This window comes from Chrysochloris asiatica, unplaced genomic scaffold (assembly GCF_000296735.1).
Source record: "Chrysochloris asiatica unplaced genomic scaffold, ChrAsi1.0 scaffold00197, whole genome shotgun sequence".
Taxonomy (NCBI): Eukaryota; Metazoa; Chordata; class Mammalia; order Afrosoricida; family Chrysochloridae; genus Chrysochloris; species Chrysochloris asiatica.
The window spans coordinates 2,770,338-2,781,662 of NW_006408715.1; the positions used below are offsets into that span (position 1 = coordinate 2,770,338).

Genomic DNA, 11,325 nt, shown 5'->3' on the forward strand with positions numbered 1-11,325 from the left:
TTTGACATCCTTTTTGATCTTCTTTCCTTCCTGTCTTTCTAACAATCTTTTGCTTTCCTCCTGAATGATATTCTTGATATCTTCCCACAACTCTTCTAATCTTCGGTCATTAGTGTCTAATGCATCAAACCTGTTCTTGAGATGGCTCTAAATTCAGGTAAGAAAACATTGTCATAAATTTTGGCTCTATTAGACTTGAGTTTTCTTCAGCTTTAGTCTGAACTCGCTTATGAGTAATTGATAGTCTGTTTCAGTCTGCTTTTGGCTTTGCTTTGTCTTATGTTACTGAGCTTCTCAAATTTCTCTTCTCATAGTCAATAAGGTTTCTGTGTATCCCATCTGGTGAGATACACATGTATAGTAGTATATGTTGTTGAAAAAGGTATATGCAATGAATATTGCAAAATTCTATCATTCAGTCTCCAGTTTCCTATCTATCACCAAAGCCTTATTTTCCAACTACTGATCCTTCCTCTTTATCTTCAATCTTTGCATTCTAATCACCAACAATTATCAATTCATCTTGACTGTGTGTTTTATCAATTTCATAATGAAAAAGTTAGTAGAATTCTTCAATTTTATCAGCATCTTTCGTGGTTGGTGCATACATTTGAATAATAGTGGTAGTGACTGATTTTCCATGTAGACATATGGATATTATCCTATCACAGACAGCATTGTACCTCAAGATAGATCTTGAAATGATCTTTTTCATGATAAATTTGACACCATTCCTCCTCAGTTTGACATTCCCAGCACAATAAACCATATGATTGTCAAATTAAAGGTGGCCAATTCTAATCCATTTCATCTCACTAATAAATAGGGTATCAATCTTTTATGAGTTTCATTTCATTTTTGACAACTCCAGTTTTCTTAGATTCATGCTTCTTATATTTCACATTCTGATTATTAATGGATGTTTGCAGCTATTTCTTTTCATTTTGAGTTGTGCCCCATCAGCAAATGAAGGTTCTGAAAATTTTGTTCCATTCATATCATTAAAGACATCTTTACTCTGAGGAGGCAACTCTTCCCCAGTTTTATTTTAAGTGCCTTCCAACCTGAGAGGCTCATCTTCAGACATTATATTTGATTATATTACGCTGGTGTCCATGTTTTCAGTGGCTAGCTATTCATAAGTAGCCTGCCTCTCCTTCTTCCTACTCTATCTTTATCTGGAAGTTCCACTAAAACCTGTCCACCATGCTGACCCTGCTGGTATTTAAAATACCAGCAGCATAACTTCCAGCATCACAGCAACACACAATTCACCACAATACAACAAACTAACATAAGAGGAGTGGAAATCACCTTAGAAACTTTTAATTCTCATTGTACTTTAGAATGAAAAGGGACCGGATCAACAATGTCTTCTTTTTGAATGACCAGACTCTGGAATTTTTAAAAATCCCATCCACTCTAGCAATGCCCTCTGACCTGGCCACTCCCACCTGGATCATTGTGTTTGGTGTGATATTTTGCACCTGCACCGTCATCATGGCAATCACGCTACTGATTTTGTTAGGGATCATGCAGCATAGAAGGAAGAACAAAGGACCATCTGCAGTGGAAGATGCTGAAGATAAATGTGAAATTGTGATTGCAGTTGAAAATGGCATCCCGTGTAATCCCCTGGACACGAAGGATGGACAACTGAATGAGGCCTTCATGACTGAGGGTGAGCGGCTCACCCCTCTCTGAAAGGCTGCTGTCCTCTTCCCCAAGAAGCTCAACACTTGTTTCGGAGCCGCTGCCTAACACCCCAGAGAGTCAAGGACAGATGATATATTTTGCTTCACCATTCTTCTTTGTAAAAGAAATTTTGAATGTGCATGAAAGTAAAAAGCAATCGATTATCATGATGAAGATATTTGGAATCATCAGCTGTTGACTACTCAAAATATTATAAAACATTGCTTTGACAACGCAAAAACAAAAAAAAAACAAAAATATTTTTTTTTTCCTTTGGAGAATAAGGAATGGAATTTGCTTGTTTTTTAAATTTGTTTGTTTTACATTTGAATAGTTTTAAAGGACAATTATTGAAGGCTAAATGCATGGAAAACACAACCGGACACAGTAAGAAACCTTACAGAATAGGAGGGCCTCCATTCACCACACAGGAGTGAATAAGAGTGGTTTGGATTGGTTTTGTTTTGTTATTGAAAGTGCCAGTTTCTCATTATCTAAAATTTTCAATTCATTCCATTTCTGTGTTCTAGGCACATTCATCCAACACCCAATCAAAGAAAATGATCCATAATTTTGTTACTGCATTTTTCAGACAAAGAATGTATGCTTTCTTTCCTTATTACTGATCTCTCCTGTGAGGTATAATTTTGTGTTAGGAACTCTGGTAAGATAATTTTATCAGGAGATTCACCAACCTGCTACAGCAAAACTGAAACTGATGTTTGAACAGAAAGAAGAAACTACCTGAAAGGAATATTAAAATATTCTATTGAGAAACAAACAAAAAACAGATAAACAGTGTTGGAGGACGAGTGAGAGAATTCTCAAAAGCAAATGCTGGAGGGAGGAGCCAGCATCATTCTTAAGACACAGCAATTGCAAACACTGATACTCAGAATGCTTAGTAAACATGGACATCAAATGTTTACTAAAGAATTAAATGCAATGTGTGATATAATCCACAAAAACAATTTTCTACACCCTACTTTGATGAGTAGCATCTGGGATCTTAAAAACTCATGAGTGGCCATCTAAGATGTAACTATGAAGTCTCTCCATGTGTGAAAGAAAGAAGAGTGATAAGAATTGAAGATGCTTGGAATCAGTTAATCAAAGAACAGAAGTCTCCGCAATTCTGAGACCAGAGGAATTGGATGTACCCAGCTATCACTACCAATAGCTATGAAAAGGATCACATTAGAAGGTCCTGGATAAAGTGGGAGAAAATATGGAACAGAACTCAAAATTATTTTTGTAAAAGGCTGGAATTACTGAGAAACCTGAGATAATGGCCCTTTTTCATCCTTTAGGTCTTGAAAGTAATTTTTAGTCACACAGTAGACAAGGTACGCTCACTGGAATGGTCAATCATTCAAAATCAAAAGGGCAACATTTACATAAGGACAAAGTTAAGAAGGCGTGGGAAGGTGGGTAGAATGGAACTAGGAACCACAGGGAGGAAGTGAGCTAACTTTTGTTGCTGAATGTAATCACTGAGATGAAACAAAGTGTATGATTTGCTGAATGTAAAATTAATGATATGCCTGCAAACCTTCACTCAGTTCCCAATAAAAAGGTTTTTTTAATTACAAGGAATCGGTGGTAATGAACTTAAAAATAAATAAATAAAAATGGAAATGGAAAAAAATAATAAATGCAATGCCAAAGACACCATAACACATTGAAGCTATATAATCATAAACACTGTCACATAAGAGAAAAATATAAATCAGTGTGATGAGAAAAGACTATCCAGGAGGGGAAAGATAAAGATGGCAGTCTAGGCATAAAGGCTGTGTGGTGTGGACTCTCTACAGTGGGTATATGGAAAACCAGATGAGGCAGATATAGAGGATGGTCCTAGAACTCTGAGCTACAGAGGAAGGGATAGAAAAGAGGATGAGTACTTAGTGGGAGAAAGAGTTAGGCACCGCAAGAAAGGAGTTGACTGACAAGCAGCAGCAGCTGACAAGTACTGACCTACTGGAGTCATCTTGAGAGTTCTTGAACAACTTTAGAAATGAAAAACATATTCGCATCGAAGAAACTTACCTGTGGTTCACAGAGACAAAGGAGCATTTTTTTTTTTTCCTTTTTTTCTGACCAGCATTGTTGTTGTTGTTGTTTTGTGCCGTGGAGTCGCATACGATCCTAGGAATCTCCCACTTTCCAGGTGATTGGAGCCACTCCAGGGAGGAGCTATATCTAACAACCCCATTAGAGAAGGCTGTGATCCAGATTTATAAAGTCAACCCTGGCCTATCCTGGACTGGCTCTTATGAAAAAGGGGGTTGAATGGGCACAGGAGATAGAGAAAAAAGGGGGAAGGAAGAAATGGAGGTGGATGTTCTATGTGGGACCACTGGACATACTGTGGCCATTTTGAACTTTTTCAGGTGAAGGCAAGAGACTAGTAGATGGTGCAGCACATGGTTTATTGGCAGAAAGAAAGCCACAGACTTTCATATTTTGCTGTGTGGGCTAATTTTTGTTAATTTGTTTTCTTTCTTCTTACATCACACAACAGGAGATAGCAACTGTGGTCATACAGCCATTTCCTCTACAGTCCCGCCAATCGGGCAAGAGTCAATTCCAGCTGCTATAAACCAACATTGGCTTAATCCACTCTAAATTGAACTGTATAAACATTGAACGGAGAAGCTCTGTTTCTAGTTCAGGACACTTGAGAAGACACAATTAGCAAGAAGCATGTGCCTCCCTACCATTGGCATCAGGAAGGTTGGTATCTCCTACCGTGGTGACTACAGTGCCACCTCACCCCATGGACCTCCTCCTGCCCCAGACCACACAGATCTTTACTAATGTTTGTTACCCATTTTAATCATAGAAAAATATGAAAAGAATATAGTTGTAAATTGCTTAAATGCGGCCTTTCTTAGATTGGATGAACACTGACAACACAATTGTTTTGTGAAGTCTTTCTACATTGAATTACGTCGCGAGTCACATTTTTAGTAACTGAGTAAAAGCCTTTTTTTCTTTTTCTGCTCCTTTTCCTTTAATTGCCACTTTAGTCTTAATATATATATATATGTTCACAAATACTGTTTGTCACAATAGTGCAGCTAAAGCACCATAGAATTTGACAAAATCATTGGCTATAAAAACACCAACAGCATGAAAATGACAGCACGCACTTGTAGGGTGCACAGACAAAACCAAGGGATTCAAAGCATCATTGGAATTAAGTAATAATGAATGCTCTGGTTGGAGTACATGGGTAGTAGTGGTTGTGTGCCGTGGAGTCCGTTCCAACTCATAGTGACCCTGTATAGGGTTTCCAAGACTGTAAGTCTTTACAAGAGCAGGAAGTCTCATCTTTCTCTCACAGAGCAGCTGGTAGATTCCAGAAGTTTGCCTTGCCATCAGCAGCCCATTATGTAACACACTACACTACCAGAGCTCCCTAGAATACTTTGGAAGATTCTAAAAGTAAATTAGCATAGAGTTTTAGCCTTGTAGGTACACTGATTATCTGTCAGTTTGTCATATTGTGGTGGCTTTCATGTTGTTGTGATGCTAGAAGCTATGTCATGAGCAGGATCACCCATGGTGGGCAGGTTTCAGCAAAGCTTCCAATGAAGACAGACTAGGAAGAAGGAAAGGCAGACCACTTCTGAATAGTTAACCACTGAAAACCTTATAAATAGCAGAAGAACATGTCAGAGATAGTGGGAGAAAAGCCCTTCAGATTGGAAAGCACTCAGAATACAAATGGCTAAGAGCTTCCTCCTCATAACGACCATAATGATGTGATTTGAGGAGAGGAGAAAACACAGGAAAAACAGATGCAAATATCCATTAATAATCAGAACATGGAATGTCCGAATTATAAACATATGAAAACTGGAAGTTGTCAAAAATTAAATAGAACACATAAAGATCCATATTCTAGGGATTAGTGAACTGAAATGTACTGGTATTGGTCATTTTGAATTGGACAACCCTAGGTTCCTATGCTAGGAATGTCAAATTGAAGAAGAATAGCATAATATTCATCATCAAAAAGAACATTTCAAGATCTCTCTTGAAGTACAATGCAACATCAACCACTAAAGACAGTGATGATAAAATTGAAGAATTCTATCAACTTTTTCAGTTGGAAACTGAGCAAACATGCAATCAGAATGCATTGAAAATTACTGGTGGTGATTGGAATGCAAAAGTTGGAAACAAAAAGGAAGGATCAGTAGTTGGAAAATATGATATTGGTGTTAAAAATGATGCTGGAGATTGCATGATAGGACTTTGCAGGATCAATGACTTCTACGTTGCAAATATCTTTTCTAAACAACATGCATATGGACCTCACCAAATGGAATACACAGGAATTAAATGGATACATCTGTGGGATGAGACAGTGGAGAATTAATATCAGCCAAAACAAGATCAGGAGCTGACTGTAGAACAGACCATCAATTGCTCATATACAAGTTCAAGCTGAAGCTGAAGACAATCAAAACAAGTCCGCAAAAGCCATTTGAACTACAAGGTCGGTGATTCAAGCTCACCAGCTGCTCCTCAGAAACCCTATACAGGGTCGCTATGGGTCGGCACCAACTTGACGGTACTTCACAACAACAACAATATGACCCAATTCATGGTATTTTCAATAACCTCATATGCATGCGAAAGCTGGATAGTGAATAAGGAAGACTGTAGAAGAATTGATGCTTTTGAGTTATGGAGTCAGAAGAGAATATTGAAAGTGCCACAGGCTACCAAAAGAACCAACAGATCTGTGTTGGAAGAAGTGCAGCCAGAGTGTTCCTTGGAGCCCAGGATGGTCAAGCTTCGTCTCTCATACTTCGGACATATTGTCAGGAGGGACCAGTCACTGGAGAAGGATATCATGTTTGGTACGGCGGAGGGTCAGAGAAAAAAGACGAAGACTCCAAGCGAGATGGATTGGCAAAGTGACAGCATCAGCGGGCTCGAGCGTGGCAACAATTGTGAGGTTGGCCCAAGATTTTTTGTGTTTTGTTCTGTTGTGCATAGTGTCGCTATGAGTCGGTACCAACTCAATGACACCTAACCACAAAAACAACAATATATCTCACCTGAATTTAGAGACCCTCTCAAGAACATATTTGATGTATTAGACACTAATGACCGAAGATCACAAGAGCTGTGGGAAGACATCAGGAACATACAGAAAGAAAGCAATAGAATATTAAAAGACAAGAATACATGAAAACACCAAGATGGATGTCAAAAGAGATTCTGAAACTTGGTCTTGAGCATAGAGAAACTAAAGCCATGGAAAATGAGGAAGTAAAAGAGAAAATTTCAAAAGGCAGTTCAAGAAGACAAAGGCAGTTCAAGAAGACAAAGTCAAGTATTATAGTGAAATGTGCAAAGACCTAGAGTTAGGAGACCAAAAGGGAAGAACACATTAGGCATTTCTCAAGCTGAAAGAAGTGAAGAAAAAATTCAAGCCTCCACTAGACTCCATGGGAAAAATATAGAATGATGAAGACAGCATCAAAATAAGATGGAAGACCACAACCTTCAGTATGGGATGCACCTGAATGTAAAGAAAACAAACTTCCTGTAGCAAAAAAATAAATGATTGATGTTCAACCATTTCAAGAGGTAGCATATGATCAAGAACCCATGGAATTGAAGCAAGAAGTTCAAGTTGCCTTGAAGGCTCCAGGAATTGACAGAATACAGATTGAAATGTTTCAACAAACTGATGCAGCATTGGAGATTCTCACTTACCTATGCCAAGGTATTTAAAAGACAGCTACCTGGGCAACCAACTGGAAGAGATCCATGTTTGTGCCCATTCCAAAGAGAGGTGACCTCACAGAATACAGAAATCACTGAACGATATCATTAATATCACATGCAATTAAAATCTGCTGGAGATAATTAAAAAATGTTCACACTAGTACAATGACAGGCAACTGCCAAAAATTAAAGCCAGATTCAAGACGTGGAACTAGGAATATTACTACTGATGTTAGATGGATCTTGGCTGAAAGCAAAGAATACAAGAAAGACATTTACTTGTGCTTTATTGGTTATGCAAAGGCATTCAAATGTGTGGATCATAACATTGCGAAGAATGGGTATTCCAGAATCCTTCGTTGTGCTCATGAGGAACCTGTATATAGATCAAGAGTCAGTCATTTGAACAGAACAAGGGGATACTGAGTACTTTAAAATCAGAAAAATTATGCACCAAAGTTGTATCATTTTATCACACTTATTCAGTCTGTACACTGAGCAAATAATCCAAGAAACTGAATTATACGAAAAGGAAAATGGCATCGGGATTGAAGGAAAACTCATCAACAACCTGAGATATGCAGATGATATAACCTTGCTTGCTGGAAGTGAAGAGGAATTAAAATATTTACTAATGAAGATCAGAGACCACAGCCTTCAGTATGAGTTGCACCTTAATGTAAAGAAAACAAAACCCCTCACAACTGAACCTATAGATAGTTTCATGTTAAATGAAGAAAATATTGAAATTGTCAAAGGCTCTGTTTTGCTTGGCTCCACAATCAACATGCATGGAAACAGCATTCAATAAATCAAATGACTGGCTTACAAGGTTTCAAGAGGGAGCTTAGTTTAAGAGTATAGGGGGGGAAAGAAAGAGTCCCCACTGAACAGCTATCATCTTGTCTAGATGGGTCTGGTGAAAGGAGATGGGGATAAGATTCATAAAATTCAGTAGTGAATAACTGTTATCATGACTAATTGCGACTGTCACAATTGTAAAGGTAGAAGTTTTGTAACAAAAAAAGGGGAGTGGTTAATCTTACAGCCCAGAAACAGAGGACCCTAGGACCATAAAGAGAGGAATGCACAAATAGAATGCGGGACCTTATCCAGAGAAGCAGCAGTGTCAGAGATGATGGCAGAGATGGAGGCATGGAGAGGGGAAGCAGCTGAGGACTCTAGATTCATCATCTAAGAAGAGAAGGACTAAGAACTGGTGGCCAGGAGCAGACTTGCAGAATGTGCCCTTTGGAGATGTAAATTATTATATATGCCTGAGTGGGGTTTTTTGTTTGTGTGTTTTTTAAAAAATCTAAAGTGGATAGAGAGAAGTACTTTTAACTGATGGTATATGGAGGGGATTATAACCATTGTAATGAAACAAGTTATATGAATTGTTGAATGTGAAACTGATGATATGTTCTGTAAACTTTCACTCAATCCACAATAAAAACCTTAAATTAAAAAAAAAAAAAGAGAAGAAAAGAAATCAAACGACATATTGCATTAGGCAAATCTGCTGCAAAAGACCTCTTTAAAGCATTAAAGTGCAAAGATATGAGTTTGGGGACTAAGCTGCGCCTGACTCTGGGTACAGCATTTTCTGCGGCCTCATATGCATGTGAAAGCTGGACAATGAATAAAGAAGACCATAGAAGAGCTGATGCATTTCAATAATGGTGTTGTTGAAGAATATTGAAAAGTATCATGGACTGCCAGAAGAACAAACAAATCTGTGTTGAAAGAAGTGCAGTCATTATGTTTCTTAGGAGTCATGATGGAAAGACATTGTCTCTCATAGTTTGGAAATGTTATCAAGTGATATCCGTCCCTAGCGCAGGGCAGCATGCTTGGTAAAATGGAGGGTCAACAGTAAAGAGAAAGACTCCCAAGGAAATGAAGTGACATTTAGCATCATGTAACATCAGCAATGGGCTCAAACGTAACAACAATTGTGAGGATGGCCCTGGACTAGGCAGTGTTTCGTTCTGTTGTTCATGAAGTCACTATAAGTTAGAACTAACTTGATGGCATCTAACAACAAGGTGTGTTGATATTTATAAACTGAACTTGCAAAAATACATTTTTGTTATTATAACTACAGGGATATTTTTATGAAAAATAATAAATTTCTGCTGAAACACTACACAAACATTTTTAGACAGTCACCCCCTCTGACAGTGTCACTGAGTGCAGTATGTACACCCACATCCCCCTAGTGATACAACTGCTCCCCAGGATGCTTGTTGTTAAGTTGTTAAGTACCATCAAGTCAATTCCAACTCATAGTGACCCTATATAGGGCTTCAAGGAGCAGCTGGTGATTTGAACAGCAGTTAAAACCAACCTGCTGCTCAAGCAGGGTAGAGGTCAGACCAAGGGGCTGATGGCCAGGGAGAGGCCTACATGTAAGCATGGCTGAGGAGAGGCTCTCCTGACCACAGACTCCTCTCCCTGTCCTGACTATTTTTTACCCTGAGTTGTAATCTGTTAACTTCCCTAATAAACTCCATAATTATGAATATTGTCAGTGATTTCTGTGTGGCCACTGCAGTGAATTATTGAGCTTAGCTCAGTGGAATGCTATGTGAGGAACAGTTGATTCATTTTCTGCAGGTGTCCATAATAGTAGTGAAGACAGTTCAAATGGTTTCTAAGGATCTACCAGGAAACAACTGGTAGATCCTTAGAAAACATTTGATAAGCAACATCCATATAAATGGAGAAAATACTGAAGATTTCATTTTGCTCGGATCAATCATCAACATTCAGGGAAGCAGTAGTCAGGAAATTAAATGATGCATTGCATTAAATAAATCTGCTGCACAAGACCTCTTTAAAGTGTTCAACAGCAAAAATGTCAGTTTGAGGACTAAGATGTGCTTGCCCCAAGTCATGGTATTTTCAATAACCTCATATGCATGTGAAAGTTAGACAGTGAATAAGAAAGACCATAGAAAAGTTGATGCATTTGAGTCCTAGAGAAGACTATTGAAAGCACCCTGTTCTACAAGAAGAACAAACAAATCTGTGTTGGAAGAAGTGCATCAAGAATGCTCCTTGGAAGTCAGGATAGTCAAGCTTCATCTTTCATACTTCAGACATATTGTCAGGAGGGACCAGTCACTGCAGAAGGATATCATGTTTGGCAAAGTGGAGGGTTGAACATAAAGAAGATCACCAATGAGAAAGATTGGCACTGTGGCAGCAGCAATGGGCTCAAACATAGCAATGATTGTGAGGTTGGCACAGGACCAGGCAGTGTTTCATTCTGTTGTGCATAGGGTTGCTATGAGTTGATGGCACACAACAACAATAAGGAAACAAGGACTCCTGGTGTGATGCCATACGATAAACATTGGACTACTAACCGTAAGGTCAGTTATTGAAACCCACCAGCTGCTCCTTGGAAACCCTAAACAGAGTCGCTATGAGTCGGAACCAACTCCAAGATACTTAACAACAACAACAACCAAGAAATACCAGGAGAATAGAAAATGCAAATGAGTTCTAGGAGATTCATTTATTTTTGAAACTGAAGAGTGGATCTGAGGCCTAGTCGAGGGTCCTATATGTCCAATTGTGTTAGAGACTGAGAGAAATCTCTAAACTTAACTTCAAGAGTATACACATGCTAAAGACAGTCCAACTGTTACTACAAGAACAAGCAAGTTGCTTGCCCAGGAGACATCAAGGCAAGTGGTTGGGTTCCCTCAGGGCAAACCCCCTTCCAAGACTAAGTATCAATGGGAATACACACTCTGATTGGTGACCACATCCATCACCGATAAGGGGAAGTGAAAGAAAAACAGCAATGAAGCTGTGAGCTAAGCCCTACAACATTCAATAAACTCCTGTGAACCCGGTGGA

General features: G+C 38.7%; 2 pseudogenes across 1 annotated transcript in view; both read left to right on the forward strand.

Moving 5' to 3' along the window:
• Window positions 1–1,347: 1,347 nt before the first annotated feature.
• Window positions 1,348–1,704, forward strand: LOC102827831 (annotated as a pseudogene).
• A 1,279-nt stretch (window positions 1,705–2,983) lies between these two features.
• LOC102837280 overlaps window positions 2,984–11,325 on the forward strand; it is a 22,064-nt pseudogene continuing 13,722 nt past the window's right edge. The window contains exon 1 of the transcript XR_438775.1: window positions 2,984–3,014. The product of XR_438775.1 is annotated as a signal peptidase complex subunit 2-like (transcript). The remainder of the gene's footprint in view (window positions 3,015–11,325) is intronic.